This window comes from Prinia subflava, chromosome 17 (assembly GCF_021018805.1).
Source record: "Prinia subflava isolate CZ2003 ecotype Zambia chromosome 17, Cam_Psub_1.2, whole genome shotgun sequence".
Taxonomy (NCBI): domain Eukaryota; kingdom Metazoa; phylum Chordata; class Aves; order Passeriformes; family Cisticolidae; genus Prinia; species Prinia subflava.
The window spans coordinates 16234287-16261381 of NC_086263.1; the positions used below are offsets into that span (position 1 = coordinate 16234287).

The 27095-nt window shown below is 47.1% G+C and overlaps 1 long non-coding RNA gene across 9 annotated transcripts in view; it reads right to left on the reverse strand.

Annotated features, from left to right (window-relative positions):
* Nucleotides 1-2513: 2513 nt before the first annotated feature.
* LOC134559580 (uncharacterized) overlaps nucleotides 2514-27095 on the reverse strand; it is a 52888-nt gene continuing 28306 nt past the window's right edge. For 5 of the 9 annotated variants that reach the window (XR_010082533.1, XR_010082539.1, XR_010082534.1 and 2 more), the window contains 2 exons: nucleotides 15649-15838; nucleotides 2514-9873 (listed from right to left, as the gene is read on the reverse strand). This is a non-coding gene — a long non-coding RNA (uncharacterized LOC134559580). Of the gene's footprint in view, nucleotides 9874-10798; nucleotides 11009-14108; nucleotides 14249-15648; nucleotides 15839-27095 lie in introns of all 9 variants that reach the window. The other 4 variants (XR_010082535.1, XR_010082536.1, XR_010082537.1 and 1 more) reach the window with 4 other exon arrangements.

The following is a 27095-nucleotide window of genomic DNA, read 5'->3' on the forward strand; positions in this document are numbered from 1 at the left end:
ATTGCTCCTTATGGTAGTTCAGCTTCTGAGCCCCACCACAGACTGTGAACAGGTCAGGAAATGAGAGCAAAAGAAAAAGGGAAAGAAAGAGAAGGGGATACTGGGAGGGAACCACCAGCCCCAGCCCTTACTTATTCCCAAATAGGCTGTTTAAAGGCAATCATGGACTGCTTTTCAGAAGCAAATAACAGCTCTTTAGAGTCACCTGCCAGCAGGTGTATGTACTTTAAAGCTTTTCCACATCAGAATGGAATTGCCATTTATAGTGTGCTGAGTGGTTAGCACTAGCAGGTTAGAGGAGTGATAGGAGTGCCTCACTCCAGGCTGGCCCCACATCGGAGGTGGCACTGCTTGCCATCCACGTGCCCACAGGGGCTGTCCCCGGGGCATCCAGGTGTCCACCCCAGACAAGAGCAAATTCTCCATCACTGCCCTGCAGCCTCCTCAACAGCCATTTTTCCATGCCGCTCTGACTGTTACAAGCACTATATAGAGCCACAAAGCCAAGCAGCTTGTACCCCTGCACCAGGGGAGAGCCCTTGGCTCAATGAGGACCATGAGAAACCCCAGATCCTCAGGCAGACCCAGACAGCCTGTCTGCCTCGCCAGCCTCAGTGCTGTCCTGATCTGCCTCCTCCTCACTCTAGGAACCTGCAACCAGCACCACACCAGGGGCTCAGTCCTCCCACCGCATTTAGCTGCTGCCATAGCTATCATGCAAGAGCAACAGGGCTTCCTCTCTCCATGCAGCCAGGGGTTCAGATTTCATTAAAAAATTCATTACACCATTGTTTAGCACCACATGCCAATCCCTTCCAGATGACTTAATTTGTTAATCACACTTTTAATGGTGGAGACTGTTAGAGCCCATGAGGGAGAGGTTAATATTAGTACCATTTAACTGTCGAAAGCTTTTCATATCGTAAACCAGGCACACGGTCGAACAATAAACCCACAGTGTAATTGGTGGGTAACAGGCCTCCCGGCACTCATAGCTCCTGGCACTGACAGCAGCCGTGTGCACACAGGATGGCCAGCGACTGAGAGGCTTCTGACACATCCCCAGCCCAGAGCCCCCGGCCCAGAGCCCGCAGCCCCTAGCTCAGAGCCCCCAGCCCACAGCCCCTGGCCCAGAGCCCAGAGCCCCCAGCCCAGAGCCCCTGGGCCCAGAGCCCACATCCCCAGCCCCCAGCCCAGAGCCCCCAGCCAAGCTTAGTGTGGCAGGGTGACCGCAGAGTGGCTGTGGGGGCAATCGCCCGCCTCCAGGCTGGATTGCTGCCAGTGGCAGGGACGTACGAGTGGGTGCATGGCATGAGAGAGCAGTCAGCAAGTACGTGGGCTGTTCCTGTCTGTATTTTTCTTCCAGTCAATCTTTCACAGATTTATGCTGGAGAAATGGGAACATTAAATATCCCATTGCTGTAATTCAGCATGCCGCAAGAGATACAGATTTAAATATTTAGTAGCACATAACTGGCTAAAAGCCTCGGCAACATTTTAAAAAATCACTTTTTAATAAAACTGGACTGAAATATTCCCCACAGTTAGAATTTATGGTTTGTAATCGGTGTTCTTGTGATAAATAGGAGTGAATTTATATTTATGAACAACAAATATTAATGAAGAAGTAATATGGGAGCCCACCTTCAGGCCGTGCAGCTGCTAGTGCTCAGCAACATTTCTCGAGGAATGCTGACATTAAGCAAACACAAAGGCCAGACCAATAGTGCCATTAGACTGAAAAATCTAGGAGGAAAGGAGCATGGCCTGGGCACAGAGGCCAGCTGAGAGGAGGCTGTGCTGGGTAGGAGCCTCTGCACACGGCTGCAAAGGCATGGCTGAACCCGCCGCTTGCCTGCGATCAGAGACACCCGAGTGAGTGTCTGAATCGCAGCCTGCAAACGCTCCAGCACGGCTGATTTGTATCGGGCTGAGCCATTAATTTGCATGTGTTTCCCCGTGATAAACCTGGAGGCAAAGCCCACAGTAACTTCTCTCACAGAGGCTTCTCTCTTCTGTCCGATGGCAGGAAGAGATTTATCTCGGGGTGGTGATCTCGATTACTGCCTGAGCGCAGCACAGGTGGGAGCAGCATGCTGATTTCCCTGCACTTCACACCCAGCAGGAGCAGTCTGGGTTTTAATGCTGGCCACCTTCTGCACCAAAACGTCCAATTAACACAAACCAGACTGAGGAATGCCAGAGAGTGTGGGGATCTCTCTCCTCACATAGCAGCATCTGCACCTGTGGAGATCTGTCTGCACCCCAGCCTGGACAGAGTAGAGGGATCCACTGGGCTCCCCCAGGTTTATGGAGGACACCACAGCCCATGGACTATGCAGGCAGAAAAGCAGTTCAAACACCATCCCAGGGGACCAGCTTCAGGGAGTCAGATCCACAGCAGGAGCTCTTGGAGCAGCCATCACATCTCTCTGCCCCACAGGAAGGCTGGCACTCGCCCCCACACTAGCAGCACTGAAGAGCTACAGCAGCCAAAGGAAACATTTCCAACATTAAATAAAACAGACATGTTTATTGTACACTAGAAGCTCTGTGATCTTGGAACACAATTTGCATAAACAGACAATTTGGCTATAAACAATTTCAACATTAACTGGTATTTACATATAGAACAACTCACTCAAAATACAATTAAAGGCCTTGATGGATTGTAAAATGTCAAAATATTTAGAAGGCTACAATATATGCTTGGTTTACGTCTCCTTGGCCAGACATAAAACTGGAGTTTGTTTACATTTTCTCGGCCAGAGCCCAGAGCGCAAGGGGCTTCTGGCTCTCTGCGTCAGGACGTGCAGGGATCAATTTGCTGGTTATTCCTCCACACAGGGAATCATCTCTGTTTTCTCTAAGAACACATTTTAAAAAGGGAGGTTATGGTTCACCTCACTGCTCCACTCAGTCAGTAAAGTACCTCTAAAAGAATCTGCAGGGCCACCATTTTCCATATTGCCCAAACAGAGGCTGCTAAGATGGCATTCATTCAAGCAGAAGACAAGACCTGGATCTCACCTCAGGCTGCCTGAAAGCAGAAGAAACCCAGATCAGCAGCAGCCTTGTCCAGTTTGGGCCAGAACCTCTATCTGTCCAAAGAAAGCATTTGACTCCTCAGCATTTACCAGAACAAAACCCAAAACCCACCTCTCCCCACAGAGTCTCCCACTCACAAGCTCGCTACTTCACCCCAGCAAACAGCTAAGTATCTAACACAAAAGGGAACAGCTCTCATATCAGCAGAAAGTCCTCCCCACCCCAAAGAAGATGCTGCACCGCTGTGAGACCTGGGAGATACATGTCCGACCACCCTTGGAGAAGAGGTACAGCACAGCTCAGGCACCCACATCCTGCTCTGCCAGGAGGAGGGTGCAGGCAGGAGCTTTGCTGGCATGGCAGCCCCGCGCAGCTCAGCTCACCAGGCAGGAGCTTTGCAGCCAAGCGAGGTGGTGAGAACCAGGCTGTGTGCACTTCTGTCTGGTTCAGCTTCACACTCTCAGAGCTTGGCTGTCAGAACCAGCACACAACTCACCCAGCCAAGATTGTCCCAACTGCCAGGAGTGACGCATCCCTGGAAATCTCACCAGACACTTGGTAACTTTACCCTCAAGTTCTCTGCATCTGACTGCACATTGAGGTTACCTGAGAGGAAGAGGAGGCTAGAGCTCAAGTTTCTTCCCAAACCACATCAGCCAAACATACCACCTACTGCTGAAATAATAAGCAAGAGCAATTTTCCTGTCTGATTTTTCTGAGAACATTCTGAAAGCTGCTCACAGCATTTCTTCTCTTCAAGGTCAGATTCTTCAGGGACTGAACAATTCTGCATTCATCCTAAAAACACAAAGCTTATTTATAAACTGCCTAATATATTTTAAAGGGCAGACACTCCACGTTTTACTTTTTATTGCCACTTATCTTCCATCTCTGCCATAGTTTTTATCCTCTGCTATGCCAAGGTACATCTCTTCAGCACTGCTGCTGTGTAGCTGACACAGTGGAACACTGTGAACTCAGTTAAGTGCAGCCCTTGTAATCTGTCAGAGCTCATGGAGGGGATCTGGATGCTTTCCTAAATACCACTGAGCTTATAAAGCAAAGCAAAACCCCATAAGCAGTCATTGACCATGGAGCTCAAAGAAAGACTGAGAGCTACAGTCACAAAACCCACATCAGCCTGGGAAAGTGGTGGAGGAGCAGCTCCAAAAGTGAACAGGCTTTGCTCCTGGTAGAGCAGCTCCCTTGTTGGGAATCTGTTCCACTCACAAGGAGCCATTTGCCTCCCTGTACTCTTTTACACTTTCCTTTCAGGCTGCAGCAACTGCCCGACCCTGTGCCAGCCTGCAGGACAAGGCTGCACGTGAGTGCAGGCTCTGCCAGCATGCTGAGAACCTCTGCCCCCTGCTCTGGAGGCACAGACAGCCTGGGCAAGTGGTGCAGAACCTCCAGGACGTGGCTGCAGCTGGACAGAGCAGAGGTGCTGCCCAGGGAGCCTGTGTGGGGCTACCCACTCCTCTCCTGCTTCCCACCACCCCTGCTGGCAATGCTGCCTCTCTGCCCACACACCCTGCCAGCTCCTGGCAGCACCAGCCCCACAAGCAGCAGAACAAAGAGCTCCCTCTACTCCACAGATGGGAGAGAGGCAACAGGGTTTGCATAAGCAGCAACTACAGCAACCCCATCCACACTCCAGTCATCACCACAACCACAGTCCGTGTCAGCCTCTCACAGCAGGCCCTGCAATGGATTCATTTAAAAGGTTTCAGTTTGCTGAGTGAGTCCTGTTTGCTTTGAACTGCTGTCAGGATGCTGTGGCAGAGCAGTAGCTTGTTCCTGGCAGCCTCCTCTCGCTTCAGCAGATTGCTGCCCTGAGAAGGGGGCTCTCATCAGCAAGGACACACAGGGTCCCAGCCATGGGACTCCCTGGTGGGAAGGGAAGGGGGGCAGGTATGCAGCAGAGCCCAAGCAGCAGAAGTCCTGGTGCTCTGCATGCAGCCTAAGCCTGGCATCAGCTGCAGCACAGGATCAGTGTTTGGGTCTCTGGGAGGTGCCAGGTGCCCTTTTGCCACGGCAGACCCTGCACAGATGAGAGTCACTGACAGGAATTGTGCTCCACGTGTTTCACCTGGTTGGTGCTGAAGCACAGAGAGAGCACATCCCCAAGAGTCATGTATAACCCCACCAACAGCTTCAAGCCATGTAATTGCAGAAACTATGAAGTCTGAGAGATGAGTTACTTGTGACACACACAGCATGTGACAGAGACACCAGCACATTTGGACTGGCTCTACATCATGGGATGATCAGCACAGAGATGGAAACCCACACAGTTTTAAATTCCTGAAAGAAAGCACTTTTTTTCCTTTATAGATTCCTGATAATTAACCTACACAATGCTTTTTATTTGCATTGATCACTTTTTATAGTATGATTAAATTTGTATGGAAGCAAACCAATTAGTTTTATTTTACACTTATGGAATCCACTTTATGGTCAGACAAATTAACTCTGAGATAGTTTGATTTATCTAGCAGCATAAAGCTTGACAATCTGGACTCTCAGATAAACAGTTTTAAAAGATTTATCCTTTTTGTTATTTTTCCTGCTTGGGAAAAACCATTAAACCTGAAGGCAGGTGTGAAGAAGAAGCAAACACTCATCACAGACTAGCCCTTCCCAGAGATTTCAAAACTCACCCTGTTTGCCTCCTGCCAAAGCCTTGGTTGAAAGGCACCACCATATTCTGCACAGAGACTCTCTCCTGGCAGAGATGAGTGCACAGGCTGTGTCACGATGGGGCACAGGCCACAGCTGATGGCTGCCCTTTGGAAGTGGCCTGCTCCAAGCCCGTCCCTTGGGCAGGGCACACAGTTTGAAAGAAATGATTGCCAGTACTGGGAATGTGTTTCTCTGCACTAGAACAGATCTCTTGCAGCTCAGCACCACAGACAGGTCTCAGCCTGGTCTTCCTCCTGTGTAAGCATTCCTTAGCCTGAGGCACAGCAACCCTCTCATGTATAGCAGGGCCCGATGAAGAGAAGTTTTTTACTGGCAAAGTGAAACTGTCATTGGCACAGGGACAAATGGGCCAAAGAAGCTTCCTGGCACCTGGGCAGCTCTGAAGCCCAACCTCATTTGTATTCAGCAGCTACAAGAAAAAAGAGTTTGTTCCCAGTTAGTAAATGAGATTTAGTTAATAAATTGGCACATGTGAGCAAGCTGCCAGTTGTTCCCATGTAATGCAATAAATGAAGAGATGAAAGATTATTATTTTATGAGAAGGAGCTGCTTTGTTAGAGGATGAGATGATGGAGAAATGTTATTTTTAGGCAGGCAGTGGCCACATTTGATGATCATTCATTTCACAGATCTTCATGCAGCAGTCAGAATACTGCCAAGTCTGCTGAACTGTGCAGGGGAGCCCCTTCCTGACAGCTCCATCACCACCAGACTCTCCCACTTCCTTGCCTCCTCAGGCATGGCGGGCTCCTGTCAATGATGCAAGCCCCAACACAGCATCTACAGAAGAAGTCACATCAAGTTACCTTGTACAACAGCTAGATAGGAAAATTTGTTATGTTAGAATGGAAAACTGTCCCAAGAAGAAGGACATCTGGAAATGCTGGGAGCAAATCCATTATCAGGCCTGTCATATGGGGCCCCATGCCTTTGCTCCTTATTGATCCTGTAGCATAAAATTCAAAAGTAGCACCTCCTACTGGATAAAACACTAATTGCTCTCTAAAATATAAAGCCTAAATATGATACTGAGAGTATATCAGCAACAGAGTTCTAAGCTGGGGAACAGAAGTGTAGTTTGGAGGACTGCATCCAACAAACAAAAGCATTCCAGCACTCCTCTGAAGTGGGTATAGCTTTGCAGGGTCCTTAGAGGACACAGTTGCTCCTCTCCCTTACAAGAGTCTCCTTGAGGGGCTTCATGTAAGCAGATCCCTCAACTGCCATTTGGCCAAGCCAAGAAACACTATGAAAGTCAAACCTTGGACTGCGAGCAGCACACCATCTGTTCAGGCTTGAAAGACAGGAAATCACTATCACAACTACAATCTAATCATGATCAGCTGGCTGGCAGCTGACAAGAACACACGCTGTCTGGTGAAGAGCAAAAATGCCTGTCAGCTGAGCCCTGCAAGAGAGAAATGAAGTGTCTGATGCCCTGAGGGAGAAGTACAACAGGAGTGGGTAGCTAAAATAAGGCTAATGAAAGAGGAGAGTGATGTGGTCCAGTGATAACCAGGGAGCATCTACACAAGGTTCTTCCACTTGCATCTATACACCTCTACTTTGTACCTCTAAGTTGAGCCTGTTTTGCCCTTGAAGAGTTTTCTCCCTGTCCCCATCTCAACTCATGAACCCTTCGTTAATTTTGTCCTGTCCAGCTGTGGCAGGGGAGGGTGAGCAAGTGGCTTTTGTGGGTGCCTGGCGTTGGACAGTGTCAAACAATGATAACATTGTTAAATTTACATTCTCCGTGAAACAGCGGCCAGGAAGTAGTCAAATATGTCTGCAGGATCAAACCTAAAGCCTACAGGAGAGATGGGAACCAAGCACTGCATATGAACCCTGGAGTGCAGGAACCAAAACAAGCACTGGATAGAGAAACTTCATCTCTGGGAAAGTATGGAAGATGTTCCATGAAAAGGACACTGACAGTAGATCCCTGCAGAGGCCAAAATCTGCTCTACAGAGCTCCAGGGTAGAAGCAGCAATATTTTACTTTATTTTAATTATTAAACTGTTCTTATTTCAATCTACAGAAAAATACACTTTTTTTTTATTCTCCTTCCCGTCCCTCTGAACGGGGAGGGTGAGCAAACAGTTGAGTAGGACTGAGTTGTTGGCTGGGGTTAAGCCACGACAACATCTGTTCAAACACATTTGCTGCGTTTATCTGGTTCCAGAACATTGTTATCCCAGGAGCATCTGATCACCCACAGCTGTTGTGGATGTAGATCCTCCAGACGTACTGGGGAACTGACCCCAGGACAGTTCTCTGTGAAAAGACTTAAATCCATAATGAATTTGTCACTTCTTTACTGGGCTAAATAGTGAATGCCAAAGAACAATACACTACTGCTAGTTACTGTGACATCCTACTTGAGGTCACAGAGTCACAGAATCATTGAGGTTGGAAAAGCCCTCTAAGACCATCAGGTCCAACCATTCCCCTGGCACTGCCAACACCATCAGTAACCCTTGTCCCCAGTGCCATATCAATACATCCTTTGAATCCCTCCAGGAATGTTGACTTACCACTGTCAGGAGGTGAATGATCCTCTTCAGAAAGAAATTTTTCCCAATTTCCTGTTCCCATCTAAACCTTCCCTGGTCACAACTTCAGGCCATTTTCACTTCTCCTGCCACTTGTTACCTGGGAGAAGAACCCACCTACTACTTGGCTCTGGCCTCCTGTCAGGGTGTAGTGCAGAGCCAGAAGGTCCCCCCTGAGCCTCCTTTTCTCTAGGCTGAGCTCCCCCAGCTTCTCCTCAGACTTATGCTCCAGCCACTTCACCAGCTCCATTCCATTCTCTGGACCTGACCTGCTGCAAAACTGTCATCTTCCAACGTCTTTGTGAAAGCCACACCTAAACAATATGAAATTTAATTTTGGGCAAACTGGAAGATAAAAAAGGTGGAAAGCTTAACAGAGACATTATCTGCTGTAATGGTGTAACAGCTATTCCTTGAGCAGCACAAAGAACAGCCTTGCTCAGGGAATGTAGAATTTGACCATCATTGTTGTTTCCTTATTGATGACATCTGGGATCTGTAACAGACATAGATTGCCCTGAAACATCTCTTCTACTTTTCATTTCAAGTTTTCAGTTTGAATCAAAGGACTAGCTTAAAAGGTATTTTGCAGATTTTTCTGCATTTCTGTTGTGTATGTAAGAAGCTTTAAATGTTTCCAAAACGGCCTAGTTTCAGATAGCTTCAGCATTCAGAGTAGTGCAGCAACACAGGTGCCATAAAAGACACATTGCTGGATCACACCTACACCAGCAAACATGAATCCTGTGTGCTGATCTTGGCCAAGACACAGTCAATACGCCCAGTACTTAGGGAAACAGAAAGCACGTTGCATTTGAGTAAGATGAATGGCTACATCCAGGAACACAGAACACCCTCATGGATCACAGCAAAGGGGAAAGAGTACTAGGGAGGACAGGAAGGAAAAGTCCCTCTTTCCCCAGCTCAGCCCCATGTCCAGTTAGAGCTGTCACTTAGGGAGAATCTGACACTCAGGACAATGCTGATCACCCTGTCACTTATTCACAGATACAGATCCATAAACCAGGAGTAGCTGGGTGAAGGCCAGGCTGGCTGCAAGGACAGCAACAAGCACGGTGTCTGTGCCATGCAGGTCTGGAGGCTGGTCCTCATCTCCTGTGGGCAGATGGAAGCAGAGCCCAGGCCAGGAGGGTCTCTGCAGAGACAGCAATGGTGATGCAACAGCCCTGTTTTCATGTCAGATGGAGGGAATGGGCAGCACCTCCCAGAAAATCAGAGGATCTTTCTTCAAGAGCTGTGGCTATAAAATCACTTCTCTGTGGTCAAAGCGATTCAGGACGTGTATCTCTAATGGTGAAGGACTGCAGCAGGAGCAGCTCAAAGCCCTGACAGGAGGAGGCTCCTGCAGGCACAATGCTCTCAGAGGGGCAGCACGGAGTCCGGGAACAGTGCATCCCCCACTGCGGGAAACCCTCCTCCAGGGCAGAGAGGAGAGCCCACGTCACTGAAGAAACTGAACGGGAAGTTTTCAGGCTGCTATGATACATCCAATTTTGCTCTTTAACAGCTGCTTTTCTCTTTCTTCCATCTTTGGTCTTTCATTTCTTTCTGGAACAATAAGAAAAGCAGATAGGCATTCGTTAATCTGCTCCCAGGGAAAGGTGGAATGCTGATGCTTGCTCTGCCCCTTTGGTCAAGCATTTTTATCCTGAATTGCTATGGGGAAAGGTCTTGACTCTTCAGACACCACCTTCTGTCTTTTTGTGAGCTGAAGGGTTTTTCCCAAAATGAATACTGAAATGCTTCGATGATCTTCAAAAAAACATTGCACAGATTTTTTGAGATTTCAGCTGCAGTAAAAGCAAAATTTAACATGCTAAATGTCATTTTTTTAAGGAGTTAAGCAAAAGGCTACTGGAGCTGTCAAGAGTTTAAGCTTCAACCTTTGTGTTTACAAAGCAAAAAGGGCAATTAGATGTGGAAAAATAAATTTTTCCAGGACTCTGTCAGCAGTTGTGGTTTGTACTCAGACTGCTGAATGACAGGCTAGTTTAGTGCCGCAGGCAGAGCCAGTGTAGAGCAGCTCTGACATTTCTTTGATGCTAAGCAGTGTACCCTAATAAAGATGTTCTTTGAAGTCACTCCCCCTTGCCCGGCATGCAGGCATTACAGAGCATTCCCAGGGCAGCAGGACTGGGACTGCCTGTATACTCCAGGCCTCCCATGCCCAGGCATTCTCCTTCCCTCCTTGCTTCAGACTTCCTCCACACCTCCATCCACTGAACCTGAGGAAGAAAGTTATGAAATAAATCAAAGACATAGCTAATAGGCAAGTTCCGGGCTTTTACCTCTCACTATTTCACAAAGCCTGTTTTCACCAAGGAGTTGATGACAGAAAACCTCATGGTCCTGTAAGCAGAGTCCATGAACAAGCACAGCCCAGCCTGTGGCAAGGACAGCTGCCCAAAGTTGCAATCAGTCACAGCCCTCCAAGCACCTGCATAAGCAGCTGAAGGCAGACCTGCTTTCTCACCAGATGGAGCGAGCTCCTCTTGGCTCTTTCCTCTGCACCCTGCCAGTCAGTTTTGAGCCTGTAGCCAGGCCAGCAGAACTCCCTGTGAGGGAGGGCATGAACTGCAGACAGCAGTTCCCCAGTGCCAGCTGTGAGGTCCTTCAGGGAAGGTCTGCACTCTCTTCCCATTCCCTTCCTATCAGCCTCCCATTCTTCATGCATTTCTTCTCTCTGCAAAGACCAAAGTGCAAAAAGAGAGACGAACAGAAGTGGGGGAAGGCACTGGGAAGCCCATCTCCAAGTGTGAGGTGACAGCAGATGGCAGAGGCGCTGCTCTGTGGCAGATGAAGAATGTGTCAAAGGCAGTCATTACAGCAGCCTGCCTGACTGCCTTAGCTCCCAGCTGCCAGCACCCGTTGGACTTGGATCTCCCAGGGACACAGCACGTTCTTCAGCCTCCTCCCACAAAGCTACAGACACTGGAACAGCTCCTCAATCCCTCAGGAAGGATGCAGCAATGCAGGTCAGACCCTGGCCCTGCAGCACAAATTTGCTCAGTGCTGCCTGGGTATGAAATGCTCCTCACATGTTGAGCAAAGTAACATTGTTCCCTCTGCCGTTTACTACCCAGAGCATCAGTGGCTCACGCCAAGCACGGCTTTTGGCACACCTCCATACACAGCCCCATGCCCGGGCACACAGGGCCAGGAGGGAGCAGGGCCACAGCAACAGCAGCACACAGCTGGCAGTGGGCAGGAGACCATGGTCCTACCTCAGAACTGGCACAGGGCAGCCCAGAGTGAAAACTTAATTAATTATAACAGTAAGCACTGCCGTGATGCCTTTACATTTACAAAGCACTAGGTAAACATTAACAAATTAATCTACTGTACTTAGCAATTATATAGTTCTTTATATTTTCCAGGTCTTGTGCAAACACTAGCTAATTAATCTACTTAATTATTTCCATGTTTTATATTCCAGAGCATCGCACACTAGCAGAACGAGGAGGCCTTAGCAGGGATAGTAGCAAGCACACTCAGCTTTTAGGTGCCTGACACATTTTGGGGAAATGTCTTGAGAAGGTGCCAGCAGTCTTGGACCATCCTGCCACCACAGCATGCCAAGAAAAGTAGATAAGTCAAAACTAAAGAAATTTGGAGCATTTTCCATCAGATAGATCCTAAAAGAACTGAGTCTGCCAATCACACACTTTTCAAACAAGGATTAATGTGCACCCCCTCATGCAGAGCCACAGTTCTTTGTTTATTGCATTTTAACATTGCTAACAGCACTTGCTGTACCATCAAACAGCATCCTCAATGGGAAAGGAAAAGAGTGAGGTTCTCTCTTTAATCAAGATGTCCTTGGTGTAGTCACTGGGAAGTGATCTGAGATCAGGTCTCTGCTGGTCTTCCTGAATGGGATTTCCTTGTTCATCATTCAAGATGGAGAAAAGCAAGTGCAATATTTTGTGGGTGATGTCATGAAAGCAATTGATAATACTGAAAATGGGACATCTTGCTGTGACAAAGTGAATAGTAACAACTTGCCACCAAGTAGCAAAGACCATAGGAAGATTTTGGTGCATGTTCCCCTGACTATGAGAAGTTTCCAGGAGAAGAAAGAAGAGCATCTATCATGATGGATGGGACAATGTTTGGACAGCAGTTTGCAAAAGGTCTACATTCCTAAAGTAGATTTCTTTGCTTAGAAGTAAGCAGTGCCTTTCAGAGGCAAATTTCTCTTTTCTCTCTATCTAGAAAAAACCTCCTAAATACAGCATCACATAACCCATACAACACACACACCCCACATGTGGTGGTGTGCTGCCAGGACATTACATTCTCTGAACAGAAGTGCTGCATCTCCTCCCATGTCCCCCTTTATACTTGATCTTGCCCAAGTCAGCCAAAGCACATTGATTTGCATCAGTTTTGATGATGCTCTCTCCCCCTCATTCTGCCTGCAGTTTCTTTTGGAGAGGGAAATGATCAAGGACTTGGTATGCAGAGCAAAAGTGGAGGAGCTGTCACTACTGACAGAGACAGGAATGTGACACACACGCACAGAGGATCATGTGGCAGCAAGCCTTGTTTATTGACTGGCAGCCTCTTTTATAGGGTTTTCAAATTTCCTGCACTTACAGACAAGACTGGTCAGGGATTTTAATTCTCCCTAGCTCACTGGCCCATGATATGGGTGTATTTATGCTTTACAGGGGTTGGCTGAGCTCTTCTGACCGGGTTTGAATCTGACTTACTGTACTTCGAGCTAGGCTGGTCGAGCTGGTATCTGTTATGCTAAATCATCTGTGCGGATATAACCTAGCTATATACATCACAGTTTCCCTTTCCAGTCTTTATAAAAACATAAAGCGTCCTCTGTTATTTTATCTGTAAGGGCTCTTTGCAGATAAGATGACAGGACAGCATGAGGACACATATGATTTTACTTAACTTGACAAGCTTAGTCTTTCTTAGCTAATGATGCATTCTATATATTATTGAAAATGTTACATCTATTTTTAGGAGCTATTAGGCAGGATTACTAACAATTTAAGCTTTCAAACTGGCACCCTGCAGGCTTGTTACTTGAAGTTACAAACAGCAGTGCAGAGCAGTAGCAACCACTGAACCCTCTGCTCCCTGGCATGCACAGCCTTCCCATCAGCAGCAGCATTCCCACCATCCTATGCCACTTCCCCTGCAGTGTCTTCTCACACTGGGTGAAGATGGTGTACAAACCTGCAAGGAGTGGAGGAGCAAGCAACAGGATGGCTCCAAGCACCAGTACCTGTCAGTCCAACTCTAGAATACCAGGACATAGGAGCCATGTTTTGGATACCAAGGACATCTAGCAGAGGAGAGAGGATCTGTGCTGGGGAGAGGGTCAATATCCAAAATGAGGACAAGGCCAAAGGAGGAAGATGGACATCCAGTGCTTCTCTGTGACTGCTCTGCTCAGTTGGGAGCAGGGAGATTTTCACAATCCACCATGGCCCCTTGGTAAGATCAAATCAGGCAGGGAGGCAAGCAAAGGGCAAAGAGGCACACTATTTCCCAAGGCTTCCTGAGTCTTCAACTGCAGCCAGATACAATCAGCCTGAGACTTGAAGGGTTCCACATGCCCTCTACAATAAGCAGCATCAGCACGAAGAACACGTTTCTGTCACAGCAGAAAACACCTACATGGTCCAAGGGACAAACTCCAGAAGCTGGGATGCAGCACCTGCCAAGGACCAAGGCTCACAGCAGCCTGATTTCAGCATCACTCCACAGCTGAATGGGCCACACCATCCCCAGCCTACTTGAACCAGCATCCTACAAACCTGTGTAGTCCTGCAGCCCCGCTGCTGGCTCAGGTAGTGAGCCCAGGGTTACGTCTGTGCTCAGCAGCTGCTTCCTGCCCTCTCCTCTTGGGACATCCCCTCCACACATGCCAGGTGGAAAGGAAAACAAGGCCGAGCACCTGGATAAGAGAGAAGCAAGCCATGGTGCTTTGCCTGCTGCTCTTGTGGGAGTAAGGGGTGAATCATAACTTCATCGGCCTACAAGGAAAAAAACTAATTACCTGGCAATTGTATGCAGTCCATTTCAGTGAGAGGCTCATAACCTAACCAGCTCTTGTAGTCAGGGGGAATAAAATATATGCTGACATCAGTATACAGAGGTTCCCATTGGAAGAGACTTTCACTGCAGTGTCGTGAATCTTTTCAGAAGCAGCTTGAAAAGATTCACTCAGTGTATCAATCTTCCTGGGGAGCAGAGCTGATGATGATTGTACATAATAATGCTTAAGCCAATTCACATGCACTCTTAGTGGCTGTCTACAAGTCCTGGTCCTAATCAGTGCATTAAATACAAACATGTAACTAATAACTCTGAAAGGGTCTCTCCAGGGGCAGTGAAATCCTCTGCCTTGGCCACTGTCAGTTCCTCAGGCTTCTTCTATTGTGGCTCTCCCCCTTAACTCCAAGAGGGAGTTATGGAAAACCATAACTCTTCTCTTTGTTCAGGTAACATATTTTTTTATGAGCCAAATTCTTTATTTTAGATTTTGATAGTGATTCTGTGCCTTTATGTTTGTCCTGTACTCACAGCACTCCTCTGCTGCTGCCTCAGTCAGTTTGTACCGGAGGGGAAGAAGCTGCCCTGCTGCAGCCCCCTGAAACAACCCTGGCTGCCCACGGCTGGGGTACCATGGTGCCCAGCTCTCCACCGTGACAGCCCCCTCTGGCAGCCAGTCAGCCTGGACAGGTGGAGCTGCACTCTCCCACTCTCCTGCCATGAGAAACCCAGGAGCTGTAAGCCAAACAGCCGCTAATGGAGCAGGTGACCGAGACCTCTCTGGATCAGGACCTCCCATACAGTCAGGATTTCTTGAGCAGTTTTTCTACTGCCATACCTGTTATCACACATACCCTTTGGGGGTGGCACATTGGCAAGGATGGAATAACCTTAAATGCCACAGCTTCTGCAGAAAGCATGTGATGCATCCTTACCGGACATCCATGTTCTCCAATGTTCTACTGCTGGGGCCACTCACTCCACGAGCAGGAAAATCCTTCTAGAAGCAGCATAATGCTGTTGCAGACTTTCCCATGCAATAGACTCTGTGTGTCTATCCCTTTCTTTTTGATTCTTGTGGAGTTTTTTAACAGGTGGTAGACCACCTTAAAACTTCCCCTTTCATCATTACATAAACAAAATCTGACCCTTAATCCCCTGTTTATACCCTGCGCACATATACCTCTAGTTACCGCAGCTGTGGGAGTCTCCCATTTAATCAATGAAATAAGCAAGGACCTAGTTTGTGCTGCCAGAGGAATGTGACATTTGAGAGAGAACACAGTATTCCCCTTTCCTTACCTTGGTGTGTGCTTTGCTGCTGGCTCATAGGTATGCCCTGCACTCAGGCCACTGAGGAGGAAACGCAGGACACTCCAAGGAGGTAGCCCCTGAGCATGCTGTGAGCTCCACTGGGGGGACACTGCCACCACTTGTCACAGGTTTGTAGGAATGAAATGTCATCCTAGATCAAAGTCTTGTGAGTGACTTCCTGTGAAGAAAGGGGATAGAAAAGAAAGCATCTTACAAAGCAGATTATAGCTGCCTTCACCTTCCCCACCTCTGTGTGACTGAGGTGCAGCTCCTGAATACACAGGCTATGCCAATAGTGTGGGCAGCAGCTCTGAGCTGGGAGCCTCTGTGCCATGCTCCATAACAACCACCCTGAGGGCAGGAGAGCCCAGAAGGGGTGTCCAGGCCAGACTAAGTCCAAATCCAATGTTAAAAGATCTCTATATGTTGTTTTCTACAGCAGTGGAATCACAGATGCTGCTTCATTAAGCTTGAGACTCGTCAGCCATTGTTAGGGTTTCACACAGTAACAAAATAATATTTTAAAGAAAACAGGCATCCAGAGAAAGCAAGTCTACTGGCTGCTGGGTCTGCCATCCCCCACGAAAGCCCGGCAGCCTGCCTGCTGCCAGGCCTGACAGGCAGGCAGAGATGGGAAAACCCCTCATGGCTCTTTTTATTGTGATAGCCCTATATGAAGCTGCAAACATATCTGTCACCTTCCAGCACATTGTTTACCAGCTCTCCTCAACATTCCCCAAACAATATTTTCTAGAGACTGTAATTCAATACCTCACACCCCAGAGCTGTAGCATCAGCCCAGAGAGCAGCATGATGAATGTATTGTGTTCCTCCAGGGCTTGGGCTTGGGAACTGGTTTGTGCTGTTCCAGCTGTTAATTATCCCTTTGCTTTTTGCTATTCTCATCCCACCTGTGCCTCTGTATTTATCATATGGGTCTACATGCACTAAAAACATCCTTACTCTTAAAGTATAAGGAGTAATTTATCCCTTTTGTGCAACACAAGGCAGCTCAGGGGACCAAATGGCAAGACTTGATCAATAAGGCACTCACTAGATTAGAGGCACTGGGGCTCAAACCTCGAAGTGCTTGTTTAGAAGAAATGCAAGAGAATGAACTAAGAATGTTAAGCGCAGACACAAACACAATTTCCACCACTCTCCCTTGTCCACCCCTTCCCCAGCCTGCATCCCTGAGACATCCTCACACTAATCACTGCTGAGGACACCCTCCAGAAGCAGGGCAGCCCAGCTCAGGCTGCTCACTGGGAAGAGCTGTTCCTGCCCTCCGAGGCACAGCAGCGCTGTCTCGCAAGCAGCCGGGAGGAGCACCCCTCTTTGCTGGGAAGCAGGACACCAGCCTCCATCTCCTCAGCCCCCAGCACCTGCTCAGCACAGAGCACTGCCCTTGGGTGGTTGTTACCCTGGTCTCACCCAGGGAGCTGCAGCCATTCCCCAGAACACACCTGCTCACTCCAGAGTCCCACTATGGCTTGCTCACTGCCCCAAACATTTAGTTAGTGTGGAGTATACATGTTGAAGGCTGCACACATTCACTTTCCTAGCATGTGATCCAGAGGACCAACCAGTAATACTGACAGGTAACTTACAGGTGCCAGCCTGTCCTTCATGTGCTTCTAGTGAATGTATCTTAGACCTTTGTCCACACTGTACTGCACCCTCCCCTCCTCACCACTCCAGTACTGCTGCAGGGCTTTCTCACATCTGTGCTGAAGTCTTGTTCTCTGCTTATAATGACAGCTTGGATTTCTTAGGAAACCTGCAGCCTTATGAAACAGCCATCATGTACACAGCTCAGGATCTTTGGCAGAATTGCTGTCCTGCTTTCCACCAGTAGCCAAGAGGCTTCCTCCCACTGAGGCACCACACATCTCACTCCTTACAAAAGTGAGGGGTAACTGCTGACCACAAGGACACTTTGGTTCTAAGGACCTCATACAGGTAATTAAGACAGGTAATTAAGTCCCATGCTGTCACTTCTTGCACAGAGAATTGCTGATATTTAATGACATTTCCCAAATATTTTTAATGTAAATTTCAGGTTTTGTTTCCAATATGACATTTATCTTCTATTAGCATGAAAACAAATAGAAAAGCCTGAAAATCATTGCCTATATTATAAATGACTATATTGTTGGTTTTATTACTTTCTCCATTAAGCTGTCACAATCTGTGCCTCTTCCCATTTTTGTGATGGCCAGCCACTGAAATCCATCATGTTTTCCATGTGATTTATACAGGACTCTAGTGATATCTTTATTCACCAGGAGGATAATTATCAGCTATATTATTAAGGCTGCTCAGTTGCCCTAGAGGATCATGTGTCAGAAAGGTTAAAATATTGACAAGCAATAAAGTATGTATTATAATTACACCAGTGCCAGGATAGACAACTGGCTGTGAGCAAGGAACTAAGTTACATCTTTGCGTTTTCTCAGTAAAGACAGCAATGCTCTGGTCACACTGCACACATCCCTACAGGATTACAGCAGTCTAGGCCCATCCCCTGGAGGGGACCCCAACAAAGGGTGTGCCCCTTCTAATCCACATATATTGACCATGTAAGCCCTGATAACTGTGCCCTCAGTGAGTTTCTTTATGATTCTTAACTGAACAGAATGCATAGCTGAAGTAGAGAAAGTTTTTCCACAACCCTTCTGTATTTCTTCCTGTGTCCCTTAAAACAGCTTTTCTTCATAAGAATGGCAGAAGGAAGGCAAGGAAAGAACTGACATCTTTGAAATGAAACATTGATTTCTTCTGGGACTGGAGCAGCCAGGTGCATGCCTTATTGGTATCATGGTATATAGGTATAATCTGAAGGACATTGCTGAGATAAATTGCTTTTTGGTTCAGTCACTAACAAAACGAAGCACCAAATAACTTGGCACTACATCTGAAGTGAGACCATAAAACTAACCTTGGTCATTCCTCCAGATCTGCTACTGTTACATCAAGAAGACTAGACCAGGGTTAGAGGAGCTCATAAATAATTTCTCATGGAAAGCACGTACACCAGCCAGACAAAATCTCTCTCTGAGAAAATGTGGAAAAGTTGTAGACTTAACCTGCTTCAAAATGTCATTTTTTGAAGAAAGAAAAAGCCAATCCATGTCTCTTTCTTGATGCTTAAAGGATGTGTCTGTACCACAGCAGCATGTTAAGCACCAAGTCCTAGACCTGGCTTTGAGCAGCTGAAAGAGCTTGCTGCATCAAACTCTGCCATTTCCTTTCAGTATAATCATACTGGAAGTAGATGGTCACCTATGGATAAACATGACTGAACAAGAACTGTAAGACATTTAATAAACTACCCTGGTTAACTTTCTTTGGCTAAGGAAGTGCCAAGGACTACAGAAACTCTATTTAGTTCAGGTTCTTCTATACCTCACTGGATTTGTCCAGGAGAACATAACTGGTGTAGACGACTGTGGTCCTAGAGACCAGGGTCAGAGCTCTAGCCCAGCCAGCCTGAGACACCCTGCAGCATTTCTCTGGACTATGAGCTCATGCTACCCTTTCACTGGCCCTCTGAATGAGTCTTGGATGCTGGAGAATTAAAGGTAATTCAATAAAATATCATTTCTCTGTTCACCAAAAGTACGAAAGTGAGAGCCTTTGGCTTTCTTCTGTTATTCAGAACCCAGAAGCCTGGTGCTATAGATGCAGCCCTATGCTCATGAGCAACAGTTATTCAACCCAAGAAGGGAAAGACCTCTGGGGCAATAAGCAGATTCAAGAACCCCACAGAATTACAAATCATGCCACTATAGCTACAGAGAGCCCACGAGGCACTCCAGCTCCCCTCTGCAGGTTCCCTGGAGTCCCACAGGAGATGCTTAACAGAGTTCCACAGGAGAAGCTCCTTGGGTACTCACAACCACATCTGTCTCCAGGCTTAACATTTACCCTAGAGCTGGACATCTTATTTCTGCAGCACACTGCTCTGGGCTTCAAATGACAAGACCTCTGCTATGGCCACCAGCGAGCTCGCCTTCCTGCCTGCTCCCCAAGTTTTTCCTCCTCCACCCACGGAGTTGGCTGGCACTCAGCAAAGTGTTAGAGCCAAGCTTGACTTGACTTAAGAACCTACTTATGTCATCCCGAATGCCAGCTCCAGCACAAGCACACCAAAATCCTCAGAGCATGACATTTGCTCCCCATGCAAGGGGGTGGTTTCCACAAAGAGGCATCACTGCAGTCAGTGCTCCCCTCACACAGGAAAAAAGGCTGAAGCCCCAGAAAGACTCCTTTTCTTTGAAAATTTATTGTTAACTTCCCTGATGACCCCCACACCCTGTGCTGCAGGAGGTGTTAAAACATGGATAGATAACCAACTCTCCTCAGGTGACAGCTTTGTGGGACTGATAGGAATGTCTGGCTCAGCCTGGCCACTGCTGGCACTGCCCAACACCCTGTGACAGGATGAGCGAGATGAGCTGCAACAGAAGCTCATTTGGTCCACAGGCACCTTGGGAACTGAGCGTGTTTTACAGTGTCACATCAGCACACAGGGAACAGATGACACAAACGGAGGTGAATTAAAACCCACATCTCATGAGGGCAGTGGCTGTGCACGCAGCATCTGCTCAGCCTGCAGCTTCAAAGCAGTGCTACCATTTACAAAAGGTTCATCTTCACCTTTTGTTTGACTGTAAATCTCTGATGCTCACCTTGTTAAGGAAAAGTGTGGAACAGCAGGAGTCTTGTACCTCTGCCACACCTCCCCCAGTGTGTTCCTCTCTGATGCATTACAGATCATCTCCAGGACAGATACATCTGCATTACAAAGCATGAATACTCCTTTCAATAACAGACTGTCCACCACATGCCTGACAGCAGGAGACAGAGTACTTGATTTGCAGTCACCTGCTCCCACCATCAGCTCAGCCTGCTCAGGGCAACAACCCTAGGAGGTGTTTCCTAGGTGTGCTGCCCTGGAAACAGGGAGCAAGAGCACTGGGCTATTTGGTAGGAACTTTCCTGTGCTTGTCTTTGGCCCATTATTAAAATGTCCACACAAAATCACAGAGTGAGAGGGGATGGCGTCAGCCCAGGGGAAGGCACAGGGAGATGGTCACTGTACCTTCTCTCCTACCAGAAGCACTGAAGGCTGAACTCTCTCCTCATCTGAAAGAAACACTTCATATTTACTGACAGAGATTCAGACAACAGACTCTTAGAGGAAAGCATGATTAAATAACACACCATCCGTGGCACAATGCATACCAAATGCCTATGTTGACTCTCTGAATGCTATCATCTAGCATTGTAATACTTTGCAGAGCACCAGAAGACTGTCTCCACAGGACTATTACCTCTGATTCCTGACAAAAACTCTTCTGAAGTATTTTCTTCCCATCATGCCTTGCAGATGTTTCCCTTTTTAATTTGTCAGAGACAAGTAACTGCATCTCTGAAAACAACACTCTTCAATAACACTCTCTTTACTGCCAGATCTCCTTTCTCAGCCAGTACTGATTGTCCTAGGGTGACTGGTTATGTTTATCCTTGTTTATCAGATGGGCAAACTGCAGCACAGGCCCATGGTTTAGGTTAATATAACAAACATGTTCAAATAAAAATCAACTTTATATTACTGAAAGCTCTATAGCTATGAAAAGATGGGAAACATGAAGTCTTTTACAGCACAAGGGTCTCTGGCACTGGCCTACAAGAGAAGACTGGAGAGCACTGATGGTATAAAGTCACTTCCCTGCCCAGCTTCTGCCACAGAACCTGCAGCCAGAATGTACCTGATTGCATGCAGGTCACAAGCCTCTGTCCTTACTGGGTTGCAGCTGCTGGGAACATACAAATCACTCAGTGCATCTTCAGGAAACCCAATACCACAGGGCTGGGAAATTCCTCCTACCAGCTGCTGTCCATTTGTGCTATAGTCAGCATAGATCCAGGAATCAATATTACTGCTTGTAGGAATTAGAGGCATTAAGGATGTTAGATAGAAGGTGAACTTGTCCTTCTTAAAGCTAAATGTCTCTTCATGGCACTTGAGCAGCCTAGCAGTAATCTGCCTTTGTTGGATGTAAAATCACAGGGGCTCTGCCAGCACTATAAACAGACATGGAGAGCAGAACCAGCACCTCAGAGGACAGTACAGCAGCAGACCAGGTGCCAGTGTGACCAAAGAAAGTCCAAGAAAAGGAGCTCCTTCTCCAGGGAAATGGTGCAGAAAGGTGCCAAAGTCTCTTTCCTTCCTCATGGGATACCATCAGACTGAATTAATAAACACAGAGCAAAGGTGTCCCATGACTTAAGGGAGGCAGAAATTTCAGGATTCACCTACCCTGGACCCAGAAGCACTGCTGTTGAAATCTCCAGTCTTCACAGCCCATAGACTCCTACCTCTACAGAAAGACCATTTTTACTAAGATATATATATGAGGCATTTTGTCCTGCCAAGATCACTAGTAAGAAGAAACAAAATGACTTGTCCCTGTTTCCTTCAGTGAGCTGTGAACACACTTCTGGTACAGCCCTTTGACAACGGCATCCTTTCTGCACCTGAGACTGGCAAATCTGTGTTAGTGACTTCCCACTGTCCCCCTGGACGTGTGCAGGGCAGGCGTCCAACTCGGCAGGCTGTTAACCTTGTAGAGTTGCGTAGGCCAAGTAGAAAGTATAGGAGGGATTCTTCCTCCTAAAATTAAATAAATCTTATGTGAAAAATGCCATTTTGAGTGTCTAGAGCTGTCAATTGCAGGAGAAAGTGATATTGATTTCTATAGAAACTTTATTTGAGTAACCTATTAAATGAAACGTATTTGACACCAGATGACTCCTGCAATTTAATTCCCGAGTGAAGTGTTGTCTCCAAGGCTTTGTGATGTTCTTTTAACCTGAATGATGAAAGGCATTTTCCTTACAGCCATTTGCTGATGGATCTCAGGGTTTTTGCAAATTCTGCAAGGAATCCAGAGCATGCTTTCAGTGGCAAAGTGCAGCTAATACCCCAGATATCCTAGAACATATACCAGACTTTAGGAGAAAAGCTAAAGGTGCAAAGAGCCTGGGAAGAACTGCCAGACTCTGCAGCCTCCACCTGAGCAAAGGTGCTGAGAAAAGCCCCAGGATCCAGGAGCTCAGTGGCTGCAAGTACCACAGTCCTGCCCCAGCCAACACTTGTGCCAGGGCAGCCCAGCTCAGGGCTAGGGTACACAGTACGCTCAGACCTCAAAACCTCCTCCCCCTCCTCCTGCACATTTCTATCCCCAAGTGCCTCAAGGCACAGCTAGAGCTGCAGAGGTATTTGCTTTTCAGTCCAGCCCCCTCTGCATTGCACCTTGAAGACTTGTTAGCTAGCTGTGATCTCGAAGCTGCCTGTCATGCTTCAGGGGCCACTCGCTTCTGCTCAGCAAAGCTTTTACACAGTTTGTTCCTTTAAAAGAAGCCAATTTATTTTTTATTTGAAATTTATGAGAAACAATTAAATAGCAAGAGTCAGATTCCATTTCTTTCATCAAAATGTCTTAGTCATGTCTGGAGTGTCAGCACCAACAACCCTGGTCCATCAGTGCGCACAGCCCCAGAAGCTCGAGCTGCAGCACGCGCACAGCCGTGCAGAGCCCTGCGCTCTGTCACAGGCCTTGCAAGGTCACTGGCACGAGTGTCACTGGCACTCGTGCTGCGAGCTGAGTGCCAGTGGTGCTTCTCACTCAGAAGTCCCTCCCAAAGGCCCTGAATGGGCAGAGACACACACTTACCTATTCAATTTAATTCCTCTGTTCCCAAAGAAACAGGAGCTAAGACTGCCTCAGGTTTCGGGAAGACTTTTCCAGCTGTGTGCTGCAGGAGAGGAAGAGCACTGTGTCTGTGTACAGGAGGAGCCTTCTATGCTGCTCTGAACAATGTGTAGGTCAGGCAAAGCCACAGCTTGGTTGTAAATGTGTTCATAGGAGTTCCACAAAGTTCTGGAGCTCAGCAAACACCTCAAGAAAGACTAAGGAGGGGGACAAAAGCAGTGCCTGTGGTTCTGGGTTAGATGGCAAAGAGTCTCACTAGGAGGCCTCAGACCACAGCACAGGATGCTGAGCAGAGCTGGGCAGTTAAAGTTGCCATCAAGAAACCAGCAACACATCTAAAATGAGACCCACCCTCCGAGCATGAGCTGACTGAGGAGCTGCTCCCTCCCAGTCACTCAGCAAGGATCCTGGGGCACAGACAGCAGGCAGAGGCCACTGGGCACTCAGGTTCCCCAGGACCATCAGAGCATGCACTTGTGTCCTGCCTACTGATGTCCCATCTCTGGCCTGTTCAAGAGACCGTAGGGCCCAAAAACCAAAGAGCTCCTCCTGCAGCCATCCATCCAAAGAGCTTCTATAAAACTACTTTGTACATTTCCCCTAATTTTAGTTCAGTCATGGCAGATCAGCCCACAGGTTTTGAATGCAATTTTCTCATTGAGTTATACTAAGTCTTTCAGGGAAGGAGATAAAGCTATATAGAATCCATAAAAATTAGAGTAACATTTCTATTCTGCATTTTTACATTTTACTATTATTTAGAGTTAACCTTTTCTACTTCCAAATAATTAACTAATTTTACATTCCACTATCAGATATGGGCCTTAAGCTACAGGAAACATAAGATCACTGTTGTTTCATACATACATGAGCTAAAATATAACAGGGCACCAGTGGTCATTGCTTCCCAGAACAAGGCCCAGAGAAATCAGTTCAATCAAGGCACACTGCAGTCTGCTTGTTCAAAGAGTACACAGCGATACAGATGATACATGGACTCCACTGCAATGCATGCAGCTCAGCTCAGCTCAGTTTCACCCCAACAGAGCTTCTCCTTCTGCTCCCAGGACATCTCCATCAAATTTAAACACAACAGCTGGGAATCTGGGACCTAAGAACTTGGACAGTAAATACGGCAGCCCCAAAAAATCAGAAGAGCACGTTTAAAACAGATAAGCTCTCAGCTAAGATGCACAGAGCACCACTGCCTGTCAGCAGCAGTGGAGGCTAGCTGGAACAGCTTTCTTGGAAAGCATCACATGAGTTGTCATTCCAGGGACAGAAACTGGGCTTGACAGATGCAAAGTTAAATTAACGATGACCCTTTCCATGTTAGCTGCCTGAGGGCTGGCAAGCAGCTGCTACAGTCACTGTTCTCACAACTGACCTGTCTGCTGGGAACCTGCAGGGCACCTCCTGCCCTCAGGAGAGTACAGCCAGACCCAGAGCCACTGTCTCAGCCCACTGCACCAATCTAGCTAGGTGCTGTTCTCCCAAGACAACTCACACCTCAGGAGTTATTCTAAGGTCAGCCCAGCCTTCTGGAGGGAGCACTAAAGCACACTAAAGCCTCAGATGGAACAGCAAAGGGGATCTAGGGCTCACCTGTCCCACTGGCAATGCCTGGCAGCCCAGGATCCTGTCAGTTCAGCTCTCATGGGATCAGAATCTACACCACTGAAGAATGAGGTTTTCCTGGTAGAGCACACAGCATGTCACAGAGAGGAGCAACCAGTCTAATCACCCTGTCAAGTCAAAGCAGCAGCTCCTGCCAGAGACCAGCAATTTGCCACTGAAGCCAATTCGTGCCAAAGATGTTGGGGTGCTGCTGGAGCCTGTAACACTCAACATACAGCTGATGGGCTGCCGCACGGATCTCTCACAGCTGTGTACTGATAGCTGATACAGTATATCCTCAAAGACAAGTTTCTATCATTTAGTATGTTTGTTTCCTCTTCCTGCTGCCTTTGCAGATGCCAAGGCTTCTTTATAAAGAAAGCACACAAAGCAGTGTTTAATTTATAAAACAGTACTTTCTTTCTGAAATTTCAGCAAAGCTGAAACTTGACTTGAAAATTAACATCAGCTGCTTTTACTCTACAAGTAATTAATTCGCTTCATCCAAGTGCTACCTTGGGAAAGAGAACAAGTCACAAACATATTCATCTGTTAATAAAAAAAGGCAGACAAAGTAAATAATTCAAGAGGTTTAAAAATAAATTCACACATTCATAGAAGCCGACTTCCAAGCTTCTTTTCATCTCCTCTCTGCAGCACCCTGCTGTATGTAATAGAACAGTGATACAAATATAAAGGGAGAGAACACAGAACAAGTCCTGGGCTTGACTCACTTGGAAACCAAAAGAGTCTGTTTGCAGTGACAGAGCCCTGTGGAATACACACAAAGGCTCCTGGATTTGCAATTGGGCCCAAAGGAACCAGACCCTTGATGTTCTGGAAAAAAATGCAGGCTTTCAAAGCAGATCAGGCTCTTTTAACTGGATGGGGGAGGAAACCTGCAGTGCCTCCTCAGAGCTCTGTGAAAGGGGATATACAGCTGTGTTGTCTAACAGGAACCACATCAGCTTTGCTGCTGCATTTATGATGCAGCATTCATTACTATTGTGGTTCCAACTGGTACTTTCAAGCCCTACATTTCTTCTCAGCATCCTTACTAGAATTAAATAGTACTGCAGGTGCATCAACGAGGGGCTGGCTGCCCCTGCTCTTCCCGAGGTTCTGTGTGCTTCTGAAGGATGCCAGAAGAGTGGCATGTGCCTGGCTCCACTGCTGTGCACCTGTCCCAGGTTGGGCCTGGGACTGTCCAGGGCTGGGTGCTGGCAGACCTCACCATAGTCCTTTGCCCAGGAAGACACTGCTCAGGAACTTGCCCCAGAAGACTGCCCCTTCAGCAGTCAAAAAGCATTTTAGAAAAAATGGGCCTGGAGATCATCCCTAGAAAGAAGGAAGAAGAGTCTTTCCTAGCTCCACTATGCTCAGGATATTCTGAAGCAAGGCACCAAAGCCTAGGCACTAGGATTGATGTTCCTTCCACCTACCAGTATGTGCCTGACTATTCTACACAGAATTAGGAAACACAATTCCTAATACCACATATAATGATCCAGGACTTTTAGTATCTTCAAAATCTGTAGAATTTTATTTCCTAGTGTGTTTGAAAATTACACTTTTCTAATGGCTAGCTAAATGTCTTTAAAGCTGAACTTCTTTCCAGGGGCATGTCAAGTGGCTCAGAGCAGTCACCATCCCTTGGGGTAGAGGAGTCACAGCACACACCGACTTGGAGGAGTCCCCAGTTCAGCATTCACAGACTGAGGCAGAGAACTGTGCAGAGATAAGAGTCCCAAAAAGAGCTGCTTTTAAAGTAGACAGAAATAAGGCAGTATTTTGCCCATAATATTCGCAGTGCTGATCGTCTTTTTCCTCCCTTGTCATCTAGCAAGCTATCCTTTTCACTTACAGGTCAAATATTCTTTATTTTTGACAAATATATATATATATATTTTTTTTTCTCTCTCTTTCACAGGAGCAGCAACAAGGGTGGGAAGGTCTTTGGCACGTAAGCCAGAATTCCTTGCAATGCCTTGTTGCTGAAGTCAGGAGGCTTCCAGTCACATGAACTTATATATA